The sequence below is a fragment of the Coffea arabica genome, chromosome 6e (assembly GCF_036785885.1).
Source record: "Coffea arabica cultivar ET-39 chromosome 6e, Coffea Arabica ET-39 HiFi, whole genome shotgun sequence".
Lineage (NCBI taxonomy): Eukaryota > Viridiplantae > Streptophyta > Magnoliopsida > Gentianales > Rubiaceae > Coffea > Coffea arabica.
Window position 1 is genome coordinate 56,436,769 of NC_092321.1, and position 23,190 is coordinate 56,459,958.

Genomic DNA, 23,190 nt, shown 5'->3' on the forward strand with positions numbered 1-23,190 from the left:
CTTTCTCTTCTTCTTTGTCCCTTCTCTGTTCTTCTCCGACAGATTGAAGCCTGAGAGTTGCAGCCAGGGCCGCTGCCGTCGCCGACGACCTCTCCAGTCACGAAAAATCACCAAAATATACCCCACAACTTGATTTTTCACATAGAATTTGTTTTTGGCCTTAGATTTAGCAAAAAACAAATGGAAAGTGGCAAAATTGCCAAAAAAAAGCTCAATTTTTATTTTTTAAAACCACTCTAATCTTTATAAAAAATCATACAATTTATACCAAAACACTCCTTGTGATTTCTACAATCCAACCATGACCTTAAATTAGCAAAAATAACCCAATTTAACTCAGCTTTTCATTTTGACATTTTTTGGAACATGTTATAGGCATAATTTTGGCTCACATGCTTCATGAAATTGAAGTGGATTCATGCCCAACCTTTTAACCAACAATCATCAAAACAGCTAGAAAAGCTCTTGTAAAATCCTCCACTTAAAACCACATACTAGCCAGCTAAATGAAGAAAGAAAGAAAATGAAAAGAACATTCTAGCACCAATGCTCAAATCAAATCTGGACATGGCAAGAGAAAAGAAATGGGGAAACTTCACCTCGTTTTCCAAGGGAAAAGATTGAACAATGATACCGCAATGATGATTTCCGTAGGTGGACAACAATTTTCTTGCTTCTTTCTCCCTCTTTTGTGCGTGATTTTTTTGAGAAAAGGAAAGAGAGAGTCGAAAATTGGGTGAGTTTTTTCCTCGTGTGTGAGTGTGTGTTGTTGTTTTTGTGAGAATGAGAGGGAGAGGCCGAGAGATGTTCTCTTTTCTGTTTTTGTGTGTAGTGTCCTGGTGAGTTGTGAGAAAAGGCTTTGAAAGCGAGACTGAGATTGGGAGGGTGAGAATTCATGGGACCAAAAAATTCTAAAACCTAGAATAGATAGTTAGGATCAAGGAGAATTACGTGTCCCATTCCCCTCCCTTTGATCCATTTTTTAGTAGGTACTAATAGATAGAATTTAGGATGTCATGAGTTGTCCTTGTACCATCCAAAACTTGGAGAAAAAGAAAAGGAGGAAGAATCCAAAAAATCTGCCTAAAATTTTCAACTGTCTTGTGTTATTACTGTTTCTTTGCAAGAAGGGAAATCACACGCGTGCACTGCAAACGTGCATGAAACCACAAATCTTTTTCTTTTGCATAAACCTACAAAACAAAAATTAAAATAATCATTTAAACAATTTAAGTGAAAGAAAAAAATAGCACACTTGAAATTAAGAAAAATTTGGTGTCTATAGATTAAAGTGGTGAAAACTTCATATTTTTGTAGATTTAAGAATTCAATTATCAAATGGAGTAACTTGAGAAGATAATTGGATGAATTTTGATGATTGGAGGTGATATGAAGAAGACATGAAGTGCAAATACTCAAAAAAGGAAATGCAATCAAGCTCTAAAGAAAGGGAGTTTTTCAATTTTGACACCTTGTGGTATTTCAGCTATATCTTGAGTTCCAAGTATCGGATTAAAACGATTCTTGAGCCATTTTGAAACTAACACATAGCTCTACATTTCTTATGAGATATTGAAATCCAGTTCATAAGTTTTTCAAGTCAAAAAGTCAAAATATGGTTGGTCATGGTTGTTGTCAAAAGCTGAAATAGGGGATTGACCAATCGAGGATATTTTGGTCTTTTCTCGGTCCACAAAGCTCCAAATTGAATGATTTTGGAGGCATTGGAAAGCTAATTCAAAGGGATACAAGAACTATTTCAGTCTCCATCATCGAGAAAATATCAGTTAAAGTCGGTGCAAAAACAAAGCAAGGATGAAGATTGACCAAAATTGAGCAAATCTGCAAAAGGGCAAAATGTGGGGTCAATACGCAACCTCAGGTCACATTTTCAAGCCCACGTATTCTTGTTTTGCAGCTGCAACTTGTGCTCTATTCACACAAGTTTTTTGACCAATATTTCTGCAAGAAATCCGGCTACAAATGAGCAAGCAAGTGTGGAATCTTGTAGAAACAACCTTTGGAAATTTCAAGAGCCAATTTTGCCAACTAGAAATAACTCATTTGTGACTTGAATCTCCCTCTATATATAGAGGCCTTTGAGAATATTTTTGAAAACTTTGGAAGGAAAGAGAAACTTGACAAAAATGTTATTTTCACTAGTTTTTCTTAGTTCATTAGTATAGTATAGTTAGTGTAGATTTCCTTCTTGTATTTGTAGTTAGATTTGGATGAGGAATTGAGGAGCAAAGATGGAGAGTTTGATCTTATGTGCAAGGGTGACTCCTCTCCTATCACTTTTTCTTTGGTATTTGATTTCATGTTTAGCTATAATACAAGTTTGGTTTTTTCTTTCATGTTTAGCTAAAGTTTATGCCTAGAGTTATGGATGAACTTTCTATATCTTGTTAGTGATACTTACTTGGTTATTTGGTGATATTATTTTGAACAAGTTATTTGTCACTTTTTCTTTTCTAATTATGATTAATCGGCCATTAATTATGATAATCTTAAGGTGTTAAGTTTGCAATGAGTATTGAAATTTAACACTAGTTTAAGAAAGTGATAAACCAAGAAAGTACACTCATGAGAGTAGATGTGCACCTTTGTGACTTTAGTGATATGTTTCATGTAATTTCATAAAAGGAATGAGCTTGTAATTAATTTCATAACCACGAGAGTAGGTATGACTTAGTTACAAGAATAGTTGATTCACTTTAAGAGTAGGTTTCACATACACTAGACAATTATGCCATAATTAGCCCAGATAATAACATACAAGTAATCGATAATTTCATTTGCAAAAGTAGTAAGGAATTCCATATCTCTAGGAGTTTTCTATTGTTATTTGTATTACTTTTATCTCATGTTTATAGTGTAGATTTAATCTCTTGTGTTTATGGTAGTCTAATTAATAAACGAATTCGAAAATCACTTGTAATTGACACTCTTCTTTATGGATTCAACCCTTAATAGCCTATACTTGCTATCATAGAAAATTTAACCAAAATCCAAGGCATAAACTTTAGAAAGACATATTGAAATATAAATCCAATCTTGTATAGTAACTAAACATGAAATCAAATACAAGCGAGAAAGTATTAGAAAAGATATCACCCTTGTCGTATAAGATCAAACTCTCCATCTTGCTACTTAATCTTTATCCAAGTTTAGCTACAAATACAAGAAGGATAAACTATAGTAACGATACTAATCTGCCCTAATTAGTGAACTAAGAAAATTCTAGTTGATGAGCATGGGGTATACATATAACAATTAGCTCATCCACAGTCAAGTTTTATATTTATAAAATTCTAAATACCACACACGTGATTTTCTGCAAGTATACATGTCGTTTATTGAGCATAGGGGTATTAGGTGTCAATCCCAAAGGGAAGATTGTCAATTACCAATAATTTTTAAACTTTTTTATTACTTAGACAATCACAAATGCAAAAGATTAAGTCTATCCTACAAACATGAAATAAAAGTAATAGAAGTAATAATAAAAAGCTCCTAGGTTATGGAATTCCTCACTATTCTTGCAAATGAAATTACCGATTAATTGAATGTTATTATTTTAGTTAGTTATGGCATAATTTCCTAAGGTATGTGGAATCTACTCTCGTAGTGAATCAACTATACTTATAACTAAATCATACTTACTCTCGTGATTATGAAATTAATTACAAGTTCATTTCTTCTATGAAATCATATTAAACAAGTCACTAAAGCCAGATAAGTGCTCCTCTACTCTTGTGAGTGAACTCTCTAGATTTATCATTTCCTTGAACTAGTGTTAAATCCCAATTTTCATTGCAAATTTAACACTTTAAAATTTTCACAATTAATGGCTAGTTAATTATGATTAAATAAACAAAAGTGATAAATAACTTGCTCAATTGCTTACTTACTATCACAATAAATCTTCGTAGGATTAACCTATTTGTGTTGTAGAACACCAAGCATATGACGCAATCAAAAAGCCAGAGTTGCATGATTAACTACTGCAATATATTCCGCATTTGCAATAGACAATGCAATTACCTGTTACTTCTTAGAACTCCAAGAAACACCCTAGAACCAATAACAAAATGCATATCCTAAAGTACTCTTTCTCTCAACTGCATCACCTGCCTAATCACTATTTGTGTAACCAAATAATTCAATTGGATTATTTTCTAAATAAAAAATGCCATCATTGCGAGTACCTCCAATATACCTCAAAATCCTTTTAACTACCTACAATTGTGATGGACATGAATTTTCCAAAAACCTGCTAATCAAACAAATTGCAAAATTAATATCCAGTCTCGTAGATGTCAAATACTTCAAACTCTCTTCAAAATTTTTAAGTAGGTAGGATTCACATATCCACTAACGCCTTCCTTGATCAACTCCAATTTTTTTTTTAACTGGCATCATAATTGGATTCGTTGCATCCATCTTGAATTTCTTTAGGATATCACCTGCATATTTTTTTTTGAAATATAAAAATCCCACTGTTAGATTGAAAAACTTCAATTCCTATGAAATATGACATAAGTCCCATGTCTGTGATTTCAAACTGATTAATCATGGCCTCTCTGAACCCTGTAATCATTTCCAGATTATTTCCTGTAACAATTATATCATTTACATACAAACACACTAAGAATATCACTGCAGATAAAAAATTTAATATATAAAGTGTGCTCATATGGACATTTCTGAAAACCATGAGGTAGAAAATAGGAATCAATTCTAGTATAACATGCCCTCGGGGTTTATTTCAATCCATATAAATTTCTCTTCAACCTACACACCCTATTTTCCTGACTTCTTCTAACAAATCTTGCAAGCTACTCCATATACATTTCTTTATTGAGAACTCCATTCAAGAAATATGATTTCATATCTATTTGATAAATTATCCAATTATTTTTGGCGGTTAAATAAATAATCATACGGACTGTGTCAAGCCTAATAACAGGCACAAACACTTCAAAATAGTCAATCCTAGCCTTTTGCTTGTAACCTTTCACCACTAGTCTCGCTTTGTTTCTATCAACTTTTCTATTGGATTTAAATTTTGTCTTGTACGCCCATTTCACTCTAATAATCTTTTTACTAGTTGAAAGAGAAGTAAGCTCCTAGGTGTCAATTTTCTCAATTGCATGAATTTCTTCTTCTATTGTTTTTACGCACTGATTATCATTGGCTGCCTCCTCATACACAACTGGATCACAATTTGCAAATAGAGCAAAATTAACAATATCTTCATCAGAAGCAACATCATCTAGAGCAATAACATAATCCTACAAAGGAGATGGCATTTGTCGTTGACACTGTGGACATCCAGTTAATTCAATCTATGAACCCTAAGTAATTGGTGATGGTTGAACATCATTATTAGCCTCCTCTTGCTAAAAATTTAGAGTCACCTCTACTATTTTAGGATTTTCAGTAGGCCAGTCTCAAATACCTCTTTCATCAAAGGTCACATTTTTATTCAATACCACCTTCTCTGTTATAAGATTATACAATCCGTGTGCTCGAAAAACTTTATTATAACCAATAAATACACACTTCTCTCCCTTATCATCAATTTTTTTTCTTAACTAATCAAGTACATGGGGATAGGCAATGCATCCAAAAGTTCTGAAATAGCCAACAAATGGTCTTTTACCATTCCGAATTTCTTCAAGAGTTTTTTCGGTAACATTTTTTGTTAAGACACACTTGTTCAATAGATAAATTGCACAAGAAACTTTCTTTGCCCAAAAAGATTTTGGTCTAGTTTTCAACTTTAATATGCATCTCACCATATCCATAACTGTCCTAATCTTCCTCTCTGTTACTCCATTTTGTTATGGAGTATACCTAGTAATCAACTGAAGTTGTATCCCATTTTTTTCAAAAAATCATCACAAACCAAATATTCTTGACTGCTATCTGTTCCCAAAATTATAGTTTGACAGCCATTTTGCCTCTCAACAAAAGTCTTAAAAATTTTAAAAACGTCACAGGCATCAGATTTCTGTTTCAAAAATTTACCCAAGTTTTTCTACTAAAATCATCAATAAAGGCAATAAATAACTGTAAGCACCATTAGAAGGAACTTTCACATTTTATAAATCTGACTGAATAATTTTCAATGGTTTTCTAGCCCTTCAGGATTTGCCTGTCTGAAAGACATTCTTATGTTGCTTTCTCAAAACACACATATCATAGACTCTACCAAGTTTTTTAATACTAGACAGCTCACCAATCATTCTTCTACTAGTCAAACATCTCAAACTGTCCAAATTTAAATGATCAAATTGCATATACCGGTACCACAACCAATTACTATCACCTTTCACCATATTCAAACAAAAAAAATTGACAGTACTCAAATTTAGTGGAAATAAGCAATTTGAAATAATTGACACATTGACAATCATTCTAATATTTTATTAAAAAGATACAAGTACCATTCCTAATATGAATATCATTTTTTTCTCAAATAACTCATACTAAACAAATTATGGTGCAGTGTAAGAGCATAAAACACATCAAAAATAAAATTAGTAGGCCCATTTTTCAGTCTGATAGGGATTTTTTTTTCTTGCCAAACACTGGTAAAATAGTGTTATTCCCAAATTTAATTTCACCACATACAGATTCATCAAGTTCAATAAATAATTCTTTCTTACCAAATATATGGTTACTATAAACCATATTCAAGTACCATTTATTCTTATCAACCACATCAACTGAATTACAAGCTAACAAGAAAGTCTCAAATTTTTTTAGTATTATCTTGAATCTTATTGTCAGCAATATTAGTTTGAAAAGTTATGTCTATAATTTCTTCAAATCTACATTCAAACTGTCTACCACCAAATTTTCCACAATTATAACATTAAATCCCTTGTTTTCCACAATTATAACATTAAATCCCTTGTCGAAAATTATTTTGATTAAAATTATTTTCTTTGCCAAAATTATCATCTTTGCTTCCACCAAAACAACCTCTAAAATTAAAATTATTACCTCTACTGCATCCAAGATTTGATGTACCTTCTCTGCATCTATTATTGTTACTACGACTACTTTTGTTATTATAGCCACCTCTATTATTCTAGTTTGGGTTCCTCTGATTGGATCCATCTTGCTCATTGACTTTTTTATTGCCTCTCAAATTCAACTGCGTCTATAACACTTTCTCTACTATATCCTTCTCCGGGGTATCCTCTAACTTTCCATTAATTCTTTGTTTATGCAGAATTAATAACCCTTGCAAATCTTCAATGCTCAAAATTTGCAAATCTTGTCTCTTGGATCACAACTACCACATGATCAAATTTTATGGGTAGGATATTGAGAACTTTCTCAACAAATATTCTGACAGTGAGACATACTAATTAAATGCTATCTCGGTTTTAATAGCTGACAAACGAGAAAAATATGATTCAATAGATTCAAACTTCTTCATCATGACAAGTTCAAATTTTCTCTTCAACACCATCATATTATTTTGTTGGACCCTGTTGATCCCTTTGTATGCCTTCTCCAATATATTTCAAGCCTTCTTTACCATATCACCGTAACAATTTTTTTAAAAACTGACATATCAATTGCTTGATGAATTTGTGACAAAGCCAAGTTATCTTTCACTTTATCCTGCTCACTAGCATCCTGAACAAGTGTAGATTTAATATATCGATGTAATTTATATGTCTTGAGATGAACTATCATATGTTTCTATCAAAACTTGAACACTGCCTTTGTTTTGAATTTCTGGACAGAATAAATAATATTAGGATTAGGGTTTGTCATACTTCAATCTATCATAACTCTGATACCACTCTCATAGAGCTAAAATAATAATCAAGCATAAACCCACAGGAATAATTGAGAAAAAATCGATATAAAGGCAAAATAAAAATCTTCACTATCGATCAAACAAGGCGCAACTTCTTACATACGAGAAAACTGAACATTGAGGCTAGAGGCTCCTACACAATAAGCCCTATGTGGCATTTTATCTAATACACTATTAATATGCCCAAGACAGATACTAATTCGTAATACTAGTAATAAAGGGAATAATCCCATACAACTCCAACACAAATTGACCAACTAAATATGACACATAGACCACTAATAAATAAACATCAAAGCTTGGTTGAAATTTCTTATAGAAACCCAATGTTATTGACCAAACTTGAATTGATGGTAGTGCTCATTTGGGACAAATTTTTTAGTCTAGAGGGCTTAATTAGGATTTAAATTGACATTTTAATATACCTTGGAAGGGCAAATCACTCTAGAATATATCATAAGCCATGCACAATACTCACTTTTATAATCATATTGTGTCCTTAGTTCAAAGTGGAGAGGGGAGAGGTGTAGAAGAGTATTAAAAAAACTAAAACAAGGATGAAATATGGTTAGAAATCTTTCCAGCACAACATCTTAATTGTTAGCATATATGATTCTTATTTTCTTTCCTATCACTCCTATTTTCCTTCCTATAATTTTACGTTCTAATTCCTGCTGTATTCCTATATGAATAGGATACAATTAGCTTTTTATTTCTATTTAATTAGAATAGAATTAGCGTTATAGTCCAGTACATTAGGCTAAAACTCTACTATTTGTCTTTATATATATATATATGCATAGTCGTATGTCACTGACGGGTGTCGAGCCGGTGCAATAATAATTACCTATTCAAGAAAATTACAAATTTTGTATATAGCGGTGAGTAGGGTCGAATCCACAGGGACTGGGGATAATTTGTTTCTTCCAGATCAAAAGAACAAAATTGGGGGATATTTAAGGGAATGAAGATGAAAATAAAACAAACAAAATTCAAAAACTAACTCAACAAGTACAATTTACTAAAAATAGCAATTAATAAAATTCTACCCAAAGGATCAACTTTTCAGGTACGGTCCAATTAAATGATCATCGATGCAAAGATATTTCATTCATTCGTCACTAGATTGGTTATAGCCATCAACAAGCTCTGACAGCCAATTCTTCCTTACTTTTTTGACAGTCAAGGTATGATTGTTGACTGCTTCTCTAACCAGAAAACAACCCTAGGTACGAACAATTACGTTTCCCCAGCACAAAGCCAATTGTGGTAATTGTCACTAGTTGTCAACTAAACGAACAATTACGGATTCAATTTAATTAACGTGACAGTAGACTATTAGATTAAATTAAATATCCGGCCGTTGATACTCAATTAATAAAATACCCATGAACAATTAATCTAGAAAACGCACGAATAGTAACGAATTGGAAGAAATAATGCAAATTCAATTAGATCTCACAGATATTATGGACCGCGCCATCGCGTCGACCATTGGGTAGAGGAGAAAACTAACCGCTCCTCATCGTATCAATCTCGCGTGGTTTGATTGATTCCATCCACACAATTGCCAAAGAATTTGGGAAAGATGAAGTAACGCAGAAAGCAAAAGAAAAAGTCTTTAAGTCCCTTCTCTTGTTTCGTGTCTGTCCGGAGAAGAAAAGGAATAAAACAAAAGTCTTACGAAATTCGTACAAAAGCAAAAACAAAGAGTAAAAATCGTCTACAGGAAGAAACTAAAGCTAATCTATCTATCACACGTAAATCTAGATTTCGTTTTATTCGCCACAGATTGCTATCCCAACAAAAACATAAGAAAGCTCCTAGCCAATCTCCTTATCCCACGTGAATCTGGTTTTTTAGCCAATTCACTCACAATAGCCGCCGAAAAGAAAGGAAGAAGCGTCCCCGAGCAAAGCAAAAGCTAATCTCCTTATAAGACGTGAATTTGGCTTCATTTCTATTGGCGGCCACCGTCAGAAGGAAAGAAACGCCAGGGAGCAAGACTTTGTCTAGGGATTTTAATCCCATGCATCTCCGCAGTTCACGTGGACCTGATTTCCCAATTGGCTCTGCTGCTACCAATCTCGCGGGTCCGGCTTTTGGGTATCTTTCTACAGTTTCTGGCTTGGGCACGCCCTGAGATGAAAAGTCTTATGAAAATTCTCCCCAAGATACCACTTTTAACACCAACCGCCTGCAATTTACACAAATATCAAATATGAGCAAAATGTCAATACTTAGCACAGTAAATAACCAAAATTATGACAAAATAACATCGCAAATGGTGCCCAACAATTGCTCTATCAAATCCCCCCACACCTAGACAATGCTTGTTCTCAAGCATTGCGAAACTCAGAAATACAATCAAGAAGGCAAAGGCCATGCAGTAATCTACACTAACACAAGTATCCCGCATTCCTAACAACGTCGCCAAAGTTAGAACATGCCGGACACGTAGTTATCCAAAGAGTATGAACATGAATATTCATCACCTACAAGAGAATGTATGAATACAAGGAACGCTCAAATCAACATCACGGAATGACATTACCATAGGCTTGCATATTTATCACATTTCCACCACTCAAAAGTGAACTAAATACACAAATCAAAGGGATTTTAATAGGGTTGTAATGGGGTTTAGATAAAAGGCGGGATAAGAAGGTAAAGATAGGGTGTAATGTGTCAAGAAAATGTCCGATATCCACCACATAACCACAATGCTTCACCGGAGAAATTTCACAAGCAAGGCATTTCCATTTGCTATACCCACTATGGAAGTGTTGGAACTCTCTTTGTATTTTCTTCTCTTTTTTTTTTGAAAGGGTGTCTTGCAAGGCATGGGCACGCCCCCAGAGTCTTCTGTTCACCAGTTTATTGACAATTTCTCCACTTTTTTTTTCTTCTTTTTTTTTATTCTTTCGATCTCAAATACACAAAACCAGCACCATACAGCTTTTATTCTAAGAACACTTACGACCCTAGATTTTTTTGCCTTGCACAAACAATAAAATTCAAACATCTTTTAACGAGATAAGATTAAACAAGTACGTCTAAAAAGGTCCTGGGTTATAAAACACGGCTAACACACAAAAGAGAAGGATAAAAGCTCAAATTGGTTCACTATTGGGAGACAAGATGAAGGCATGGTCTGTAGAAAACTAAAGAAGGTTAAATCCTAAATGCCCTTATCATTTCAAATGCATCCAGTTCAACAAAATGTGGCATCGACATATATAAAATAACAAGTTTTAGAATGCCAATACCGTGCGTGATACCCACTCAATAATACAAACGAAGCAAACAAGAATAATGTGCTCGCGCATGGCTCAAAAACTCCCAAAAATTTCAAGAATGGATTAAGTCCAACATATTCAACATTCAACGATATTGCCAAGAAAAAACAAAATGCACAACTAGCATATATGACCACATACACGTGCACCCTGATTGTGCAATCCATCATAGCAACATGTTCTAGTAGCTAACAAATGTAGAACTAAAGAAATCAACTAACTACACTCTTTTTTTTTCTCTATTTATTTCATTTTTTCCTCTTTTTTTTTCATTTTTTTTGTTTTGTGTTTTTTTTTTAAAAGAAATAATGGAAACCATCCCCCCCACACCTAAAACTTACATTATCCTCAATATAGTAAAGACAAACAAAGTGTAAGGATAAAAGGGAGCGAAACTTCTTTGACTACCGAGAGGATGCAGCGAGACACTAAGACGGAGGAGGATGAGGCGGTTGGAATCCAATATGAGCAAAGAAAGCTGCCTGATGAGAGAGATAGCGACGGTGGTGCGGGCAGCAGCGTGTGATGGACTGCCCGAGGAGGAGAGAAAGAGTCACGAGTGGTGGTGGTGCAAGGTGGAGAGCGGCGGCGGACAAGGGGGGCGAAACCTTGGGAAATAAGACAAAAGAAATTGAAAAGAGACTAGAAAAGACCAGACAAGACAATATAAAAAAAAACAGTAGAAAAGGAGGGTTAGACAGGGTCCTGGTCACGTTTGACTTTCATTGTCGCCAAGGTTGGAAGGCATAGGCACGCCTTGGAGGCTATAGTCTTCTAACCATCGCGTCCCAATAATGTCCAAAAGAGATTCTTTCAAAGCGTAGGCACGCCTTGGAACTGATAGTCCCCAATTTGCACAGCGCTCTTGGCGTACCCTTGTAAGGCGTGGGCACGCCTTGAAAATCTCAGTCTTCTGATCATCCAGTTTTTTTACAAACGCCCATGTGCGCCGAATACAAGGCGCGGGCACGCATTGTAACATGAAGTCTTCTGCCCACGAATTTTTTTTTGCTCCCAACCCAGAATAAAACTGCACAGAAATACCCGTGACCTACAATACAGGTTGTTTGCCAATAGGAACTTAAACCCACTAATCTTGAACACGAATATGAAATAAAACACAATTAAAATTCTTGGATTACCTTCCAAGTAGCGCCTTTTTTTAACGTTTTTTGCTAGACATCGCCATGTCCATTCACGGAGGATAAAATCGTGTAACTCGTTTCAGTGCCTCATCTTCTATGTATCCCTGATAACCCTCGTAAATAGGGTAATTCTTGAGCACATAAGGTATGGTCTTCCATGGATTAGTAGATGACGCCAAACAAGTCAACAAGATTCTTAATTCTTCACCCATTCCTTCATCACGAATATTTACTGGTTCGAGATATTTTGTCATCGCAACTTTTAACTTATTCCTGTCATGAAACTCAAAATCGTCTGGTATAATAAAATCAATCTCACTTACATGAATTAAAGAATAAAAGTCAGAAGAATATTGATTAAGGAATAGAGGAGATGTCACCGCATTTGGAGATTATTCACTGGATTTGTTCACTTGAACCATTTGATATTGGGGTCCCATTTCTTGTACTTCAATTCCCTTTTCAACTGCACCTTTAGAGTCTTCTTCTTGAGACTCTTGCAGTTCCATGTAATTTGTCAGGATAATTGTATTCTCATCTTCTTTAAGGTCGTTGATGGTTTGTGAGGGCAATTCTACATAAATTGGTGAAATCAATTCACTAATTGTAGATGCTAATTCACGCCTTCCTTCTTCCATCTTTTTAATCATCCTTTGTGTCTCCTGTTGAAATTGATTGTCTCCTGTTGAAATAGATATGTGTTAGTAGCTAGTGATTCAATTATTTCTTCAAGAAATATACCTAACGTAGATGACGTTTCTTGAGACTCTTGTTGTTGAAAATCCATTGGTCTGGTCACATAATTAAAATTAGAATCATCCCACCATCCTTGATCATACCCGTTTGAATAAAGGTCATACCAAGTTTGATATTGAGATGAAAAATTTTTAAAAGTATCTATTGGAATAGTTAGGCCATCTTGAAATGCAGGACATATATCGGTTGAATGAGCTGAGGTAAAATAAATTTCACAATTTGCAACAGCTCATTGATCATTAGAAAAAACACGAGTCTCATAACCCCTTCTAGAAATAAAATCCAGTCTATCACCAAAATACGGAATGTTAGCAATTATAAACTATATATAAAAAAAATAAGAAAAAAATAAAAAAAATTAAAACAAAATGAATACAAAAAGAAACAAATTAATCGGACACCAATCCCTGGCAGCGACACCAAAAATTGACAGGTGTCGAGCCTGTGCAATAATAATTATCTACTCAAGAAAATTACAAATTTTGTAAATAGCGGTGAGTAGGATCGAATCCACATGGATTGGGGATAATTTGTTTCTTCCAGATCAAAAGAACAAAATTGGGGGATATTTAAGGGAATGAAGATGAAAATAAAACAAACAAAATTCAAAAACTAACTCAACAAGTACAATTTACTAAAAATAGCAATTAATAAAATTCTACCCAAAGGATCAATTTTTCAGGCACGGTCCAATTAAATGATCATCGATTCAAAGATATTTCATTCATTCGTCACTAGGTTGGTTATAGCCATCAACAAGCTCTGACAGTCAATTCTTCCTTACTTTTTCGACAGTCAAGGTATGACTATTGACTGCTTCTCTAACCAGAAAACTACCCTAGGTACGACCGTAGGAATTTAATTACCCAATAGCATTAAAGTTAGAAAAACCCAACCCTAACCAATAAACACGCTATGAGGGTTTATTTAAACTAGATTTTACGTTTCCCCAACACAAAGCCAATTGTGGTAATTGTCACTAGTTGTCAACTAAACGAACAATTACGGATTCAATTTAATTAACGTGACAGTAGACTATTAGATTAAATTAAATATCCGACCGTTGATACTCAATTAATAAAATACCCATGAACAATTAATCCAGAAAACGCATGAATAGTAACGAATTGGAAGAAATAATGAAAATTCAATTAGATCTCACAGATATTGTGGACCGCGCCATCGCGTCGACCATTGGGTAGAGGAGAAAACTAACCGCTCCTCATCGTATCAATCTCGCGTGGTTTGATTGATTCCATCCACACAATTGCCAAAGAATTTGGGAAAGATGAAGTAACGCAGAAAGCAAAAGAAAAAGTCTTTAAGTTCCTTCTCTTGTTTCGTGTCTGTCCGGAGAAGAAAAGGAATAAAACAAAAGTCTTACGAAGTTCGTACAAAAGCAAAAGCAAAGAGTAAAAATCGTCTACAGGGAGAAACTAAAGCTAATCTATCTATCACACGTAAATCTGGATTTCGTTTTATTCGCCACGGATTGCTATCCCAACAAAAACGTAAGAAAGCTCCTAGCCAATCTCCTTATCCCACGTGAATCTGGTTTTTTAGCCAATTCACTCACAATAGCCACCGAAAAGAAAGGAAGAAGCGTCCCCGAGCAAAGCAAAGCTAATCTCCTTATAAGACGTGAATTTGGCTTCATTTCTATTGGTGGCCGCCGTCAGAAGGAAAGAAACGTCAGGGAGCAAGACTTTGTCTAGGGATTTTAATCCCATGCATCTCCGCAGTTCACGTGGACCTGATTTCCCAATTGGCCCTGCTGCTACCAATCCCGCAGGTCCGGCTTTTGGGTATCCTTCTACAGTTTCTGGCTTGGGCATGCCCTGAGATGAAAAGTCTTCTGGAAATTCTCCCCAAGATACCACTTTTAACACCAACCGCCTGCAATTTACACAAATATCAAATATGAGCAAAATCTCAATACTTAGCACAGTAAATAACCAAAATTATGACAAAATAACATCGCAAATGGTGCCCAACAATTGCTCTATCAAATCCCCCCACACCTAGACAATGCTTGTTCTCAAGCATTGCGAAACTCAGAAATACAATCAAGAAGGCAAAGGTCATGCAGTAATCTACACTAACACATGTATCCCGCATTCCTAACAACGTCGCCAAAGTTAGAACACACCGGACACGTAGTTATCCAAAGAGTATGAACAGGAATATTCGTCACCTACAAGAGAATGTATGGATACAAGGAGCGTTCAAATCAATATCACGGAATGACATTACCATAGGCTTGCATATTTATCACATCTCCACCACTCAAAAGTGAACTAAATACACAAATCAAAGGGATTTTAATAGGGTTGTAATGGGGTTTAGATAAAAGGCGGGATAAAAAGGTAAAGATAGGGTGTAATGTGTCAAGAGAATGTCCGATATCCACCACATAACCACAATGCTTCACCGGAGAAATTTCACAAGCGAGGCATTTTCATTTTCTATACCCACTATGCAAGTGTTGGAACTCTCTTTGTATTTTCTTCTCTTTTTTTTTTGAAAGGGTGTCTTGCAAGGCATGGGCACGCCCCCAGAGTCTTCTGTTCATCAGTTTATTGACAATTTCTCCCTTTTTTCTTTTTTTCTTCTTTTTTTTTTATTCTTTCGATCTCAGATGCACAAAACCAGCACCATACAGCTTCTATTCTAACAACACTTACGACCCTGGATTTTTTTGCCTTGCACAAACAATAAAATTCAAACATCTTTTAACGACAAAAGGTTAAACAAGTAAGTCTAAAAAGGTCATGGGTTATAAAACACGACTAACACACAAAATAGAAGGATAAAAGCTCAAATTGGTTAACTATTGGGAGACAAGATGAAGGCCTGGTTTGTAGAAAGCTAAAGAAGGTTAAATCCTAAATGCCCTTATCATTTCAAATGCATCCAATTCAACAAAATGTGACATCGACATATATAAAATAGCAAGTTTTAGAATGCCAATACCGTGCGTGATACCCACTCAACAATACAAATGAAGCAAACAATAATAATGGGCTCGCGTGTGAGAATCTCAAAATTTCATTAATTTTTGAAAATTAATATCAAAATATTATTTAAATGTTGAAATTATTAAATAATATGCATTTATATTTAATAATGTGTATTTATATTAGTAATGATGTTTTCACTTATAAAAATGTTATATTTTAATTTACATGAATTTTTAAAAATTTATTTGACGGTACGCGTTCGACTAAGCATTAGGGTAAATTTTGGCGCACTGACGCGCAATGTAGCCCTAAGTTGAAATGTAGGATATGTAGAGGTTATAAAAAAATGTACAACTAAGCAGAGGATGTGTTAAATGGGAAATTCCTACCAGTAGATAAAATTCTCGCGCGTAAACGCGATTCAATTCAAAATTTTCCCACCATTATTATCATGCCCAAAAGTCAATTAGACTACTCCCTAGACTACCCCAATTTTCCTCCCATCTTGTCACCAGCTACCACCCTTTTCTTACCCCTCTAAACTTCCGCTCCTCTACTGCAAGAAGAAGCAGAAACCGCTGCCTTCCAAGCTCCAACAGCCTCTCATCTTCAGCCACTCACACCCAGTCTTCAAGCTTCCATTTTCAGCTTCCACCTCCACTTCTTGCTGCTGTCCAGATTGAGCAAGAGGAAGGAGAGGATCGTTGTTGCTGCTGCTACTCTCGCTGCTCCTGCCGCTGCTACTACTGCTGGGTTGTTCGGACCAGGGTGAAGGAGAAAAACCAGCTTCCTATTTCTTCCTTCCACCAACCACAGAACCACCTCAAGCTCACCAAAAACCCCAGAACCCCAGCCCTCTTCATCTTCAGTCGCTGCTATGCTGCTGCGGTGACTGGCCAGACCGAGAGGGAAATAGAGAGCTAGGGAGCCGGCTGATCCTCTGTGGTTCTAGGAGCAACTTGAGGAATTAGACAATACATTTAGCTAGTAAACAACCCACTTGAAGGTAACAAACTCCAGCTTAGCACCTTAGCCAAAAATTTCAGATTTTGCAGCTTGTGGTTCATGAAATGTTAACTTGCGTTGGTGAAACTTGTTGGGTTGCTGAACCTCAAAGCTAATGATTGATGAAGCTAGAGGTGTTTTATGTGTTTATATGTGTGTTTTGTGGTGGGTAAATGTTTGGGAAATTTTAAGAATGAAAATGGAGAGCTGGCCGAAATAGGAAGGCAAAATTCCAGCTTGGTTACCGGTTGTTGTTTTGCAATTTTTACTTAGGTAATGAACTGGATTGCTTGTTGGGAGGTTAGACTAGTTAGTTGTGATTGTTATTGACGGGTTATTTTGTATCAATGCAAGTTTAATTCCGATTTTACACCCGTTGGACTGCAAGTATACAGGTCGCAATTGTAGTACAAGATGTATATCGGGTCGATCCCACGAGGAGCAATTCAAACAATTACTAAGCCCTTATTTTCTCTATTATTTAGACTAACAATTAATTTGAGCAGAGAAAATCTAATGCTGTAATCTACAAATCTGATATACAAATCTAGTTTAACAAATGCTGAATGCAAATAGAGAAATTTCACTTAAGGAAGATTCTAGGGATGTAGATTCCACTTATGGCATAAACAATACAAATGAATGGATTTACTTCTTGCTATTATTCTTGCTTAACCACAGATTCATTTCCAAAGTTTCCAAGACTCATTTTCATGATGAAATGGCCTAAAGCAATATAGATTTCCCTATTTTCATGGTGAAATACTACTACTACTCTGTTTTATTTCATGAAATGCTAAGTAATCCACCTACGTGTATCTCTATTTTCATGAACATACAACTCAAGCTCTACTCATGTGTTTCCATTGTTATTACCAATTCTCATTGAACAATAACAACTATAACCAAACTATTGGTGATCAATCAATAGCAAGTAATCACAGCTACACAAGTAGACAAGTTAATACAAGATATAACAAGTGTAAATCACATTCAATTTATACTATTTAGCCATAAGTTTCATCTACTCCCTAGATGAAGAAAGTTAGCTACTCATGTATGATTCAACAATCAGAATCACAAGTTTATTGCTGCAAAACATCATACAGTACAAGTATAAGAAAGATGAAAGAAAGCTTAGCCAACTGAAGGTGAAGCTCTCTAATTCCTGCTATGCTCTTGCACAATCTGATTACAAGTGAAAAACTCCAAAGACAAAATGCTTCTCCAAGACTCCTAACTAGAGAGAAACTTGTTACAAAATGAAAAACTAGCTACGTATGGTCATCCCCTGCTTCTCCTCTGTGTTTCTGCATAAAAAGTGGAAGAAATTCCATTCTTCTCACTTCATAATTTCCTCCACTCAGATTTTGTAAAAAGAAGTCAAAGATATGATATTTCCTTTTGTCCATACTCATTTGGTCTTTTCTTTTGTTGCAGAAGCATGTGCCACCGATTTCTGTCCCTCAAAATAGCTGGAAAGTTGTGAAAAAGGTAAAGAAAAACGGCTGTTGCACTTGCTGAGGAGAGAGACAGATCCGAGCCTCGGATCCGAGGAGTGAAAATGGATCCGAGCTCGGATCTTCAGGATCCGAGGGATTTCGTAATGGATCCGAGGTCGGATCGTCCTGACCTCGGATGCTCTCCGCCAGAAGTACAGACGAGGGTTCGGATCCATCTTGTGCACACGGATCCGAGCTCGGATCCGTGTTGACCAATTTCCAGTTTTTCACTTCTTCTCTTTTTTCTACATTTTTGCTCCTAATTTCTTGTGTACTTTGTCCTCTGGATGACCCTTACATTTCTTTGAACTTGTGCATGAATTTCATACATCAATTACCTTCACAAATTCACAAGATTAACGCATTAATTCACTCATTTATCAATTTTTTGAAACCTTAATCAATATTTAGGCAATTATCACCAAAAGAGTTCAAATATGGCTTAATCTTCTCAGAACATACCAAAAATTAATGCCAAATTCATACAAAATGTACGTTAAATATTCACTTATCAAATTCCCCCACACTTGAATCATTGCTTGTCCTCAAGCAAAATTTTTTTTTTTTTTTTTTATTCAACTTACTTCAACTATTTTAATAGATAAAACAATATACATACTTTTGTCAAATTTAATTCCTCAAAAACCTAGAAACCAATCATTATGCCATTTCTCAGATTACACTAAATACTCATAATATTTAATTAAATAAAAATAATTATGCCTTAATTTCAACAAATTCAAATCAATTCTCTCATTCTATCCTAATTTCACAAATAAGTAAATCACATAGTCAATTTTATGGCCTTCCTTATCCCAAAACTTATCAATTTAGAGGGATTTATTCACATTTCTTCTTATTTAAATAATGAAAATGTCTTTTTACGCGAAAATCAACACTTTTAGGTGAAAATTCCCGGTTACTCAACATTTCACTTATTTAAATTGCTAAGCATACTCTTAATTCCAATACCTTTTTACGCGAATGTCGACATTTGTAAATGCCAACCCCCGGTTACTCAGTATATGAATCATTGGAGTAGAAAAATAATAATATTATTCTTGTTTTTTTTTTTTTTTTTTATGACATATAATTTCTTTTTCCCTCTAAGTATAATTAAAGGAAGAATTTGGCCTTGTTTTTGACTATATCAATCACTTACTTATAAAATTAAGTAAAAATGATAAATCTCATTAATTTTGCAAAATTCTAAGCATAATTTTTATTATTTAACCAAATATACTTTCTAAAATGTAAATATCCTAATTGCATAATAATTCATTCCAGGCCAAATAAGAACTAAACTTTTCCAAAATACACATACCATTTTATCCAATGGAAGAATTAGACACTTAAAATTTTAACATTTTGGCCATTTTTATGGAAGAATTGTAATGAAATCCTCATGACTATCTCCACATATAATTCCAACATTTTTAAGCCATAAACAACTAAAATCATGCATTTCAACACACAATCACCCATCCATAAGATAAGTAATGCCTCCCCCACAGTTAAAATCTACAATGTCCTCATTGTAGAGGAAGGTAAAAGAACTGAAACTTCCCTCAAAATAGGTGGTGATGCCGTTTGAATCTTTTAATCATCACGCTCATCCATTTTCTGTCCAAAATGAGAGAACAAGGGTACCAAATACCATAAGTAGCACAAAATGATTTAAATTAAAGAAAAATAAAAGCTACAAAGTTTGTCTTAACAAAAGAAAAGAAAAATAAAGAAATAAAAGGTCTAATGCGCTAAAAAGCATCATGGCTGCTGGGAACGAGGGTCTACTGCCTCCTCGGCTCCATGAGGACCCTGTGAGGTACCAATATGGCCCTCCTCCTGATGAGGTGTCGGTGTAGGGGACCGTCGAATATGAAAATGATCCTCGATCGCACGAAGACGGCGATCATGTCGGTCGAGTCGCTCAGTCATCATCCGTTCCGTCTGGTCAATGCGCTCGACGACTCGCGTCTCCATACAGCAAATAGCATTGAGAAGCTCTTGCCACTTGGAGCGCGATTGAGGAGGTGGTCGTGGAACCGGAGGAGGAAGAGTCTGCTGTGCCTCCGTCTCTTGAGTTTCCGCTTGTGGTTCAGTGTGAGGCGGAGGCTGAGTGGAAGTCGATGCTTCTCCTGTGTCCCGGACCAAAGTAGCTCCAAAATCAGTAGAAATACCCAAGGATTTGAGTAACGAATCATTTACCTCGTCGGCCGACCTAGTTACCACAGCTCTCTGGGCTCCAATGGGAATCTTGAGCTTCTCAAAGATGAGGGATAGCAGCCGAGGAAATCCAAAACAAGTCTCGCCGGCCCTCATACGAGCTGTGGTTCGCATATAGCTGATGATAATGCTGGGTAGAGGAATACCAGTCAATTGCCTACCCACTCCATGTATCATTTTATCCAGAAAATAGAGATCGCTATTTCGGATCTCCCGTTTGCCACTCTTTTTCGGTACCACATTGAAGGCAAAAAGGTAGAAAATCAGGTGGTACCGATGCTCGAAGGAGTCGGCATATACCGTGAGTTTTTTCGAACTTCCTCGCTCACGGTATTGACCCTTTAGCCGTCCCACGGCCTCTCCCACTTCCCAAGGGTCTCGAGCTTTGAACTCCTTGGTCAATTTGACATCTTCGCCTTCATCTTTGAGTTTGGTGAATTGTCTCAATGTATCGCGATTGAGAGCCACTCTTCTTCCTCGAACCCACGAGACGATGAGGTTGCCACTGTGACTTTGTTTATTTTCTACATTGGCGTAGAATTCCCTGACCAGATTGGGATAGTAATGTTTTGGCAAATTTAGTATAGTCTCCCATCCGAGTCGCTTAAATACCGTGGAGATGTGGTAGTGTGCATCCACCTCCGGTGCCAAATGTTTTTCAATGATAATCTCTTTGTCCAAACCAGCCTCGTACCACTGTTGATTCTCGAGGGAGGTGAAACGAGTGGTATCATAGTCAGGAATTGGCTCGTCACGGCTAGTGGATGCAGTTTTCCGGCGAGATCGAGGTGGTGATTCAGGCGAAGGGGATTCTTCCTCAGGCGACTCCTCATGCACAGAAGGTGTATGTTCTTCACTTGACGATGGTGTAGGAGTACGAATACGAGCCCTCCTTGTACGAGCCATAGCACCTATAAACAAGATGAGTATTTATTAGAGACGATAGAAACTCTCTCATACATGTTAAATAAGAATTTAAGAAAATTTCGGCAGAATTTCCCCTTGAAAAAGGGCTAAACTCCCTGCCAAAATGTACCCAAAATTAAACAAATAAACTTTCTAACAATTGTCAAATCCAATTCCCACACTCAGAAAGGATATTAGCAGTAAAGAAATCATTTCATGCATATTAAGTGCAAACAATTTTAAATTATATCCATTTGCAAGAATGAACACTCAAACACTTGAGAATATCTCCAATCCATTTCATAACACTCGTTAACACTTAAGTTAACGACATATGAGTCCCAATTAATCCAAATACTAATTATTTCAAGTAAAAGTGGTTCAATGTGCTTAACTTGATCGGGAACACACACTTTTACCCAATGGGCTATTGCTCTAGCATATCATTTTCAATTGGTATAACAGTGATTTATACCTCTCTGAACAAGTTCATATATTCACAGAAAGCAAAATTCACAAGTTTAAACCACTAACATGCTCAAGCCCAAAAATTGAGAAGGAAATCTCAAAACTATCACCAAATCCATAATTCTCACACAAATAAGCATGAAAATAATTATAGCAACTGATTTGAGCACAATGTATCACAATTATATCACGAATTTGCAACAATTAAGCTATTAGCAAAATATATTGAAAAACTAAAAATATACAAAAATGAGAGATATAAAATGTCACAGAAATTCGAAATGTGTTACCTCAAATAGATGGAGTGATGATGGAGGATGATAATGATGCAAAAATGGAGAACAACCAAGCCCAAACGCGACCTCAAATTGCAAGATTTCAATTCGGCCCTAATTTGCGTTTTGAAGATCAAAACCCCTCAATTTGATGTTTTTGATTTCAAATTGTTAAGGGTTAATGCTCAGAAGAGGTTAGTGAAGGTTTTTGTTGTGAAAAATTGGGAATGTTATGGATGAAATGGAAGATTGGAGGAAAGGGAATAGGGTTTCGAAGAGAGAAAAAAAAAGAAATCTGGAAAAATGAGGAACCGAGGCCTCGTTTCCTTTCTTATCGTGAAAGGATCCGAGGTCGGATCCTTTCTGGAAGGGCTCGGATCCGATAGGGCTCGGATCAGCCCCAACAGAAACACAGACGAGCCCTCGGATCTGTCTGGGTTGGAATGGATCCGAGCTCGGATCTATGGATCCGCGGTCGGATCTGTCTGGGCTTTTAGGATCCGAGCTCGGATCCTTGTGTCTCTGCAACAAATTGCAGAAACTGCAATTTTTTTCAAACTTTTTCTCCCTTTTTTCGGCCAATTCCAAATTACACATTGGACATCCCTTTTCTCAATTCCAACGTCCCATGCACATGTAATATACCATAAACATAATATCCAACCTCTCAAAACACAACAAACACATCTACATTGAAAATCGAGGGGTGAGGTTCTTTGATCATTTTTGCATTTTTACACTAAAATGGCATTTTTTTTTTTGAGCATTAAATGTATATCAAATGAGTCCATGAGCCTTT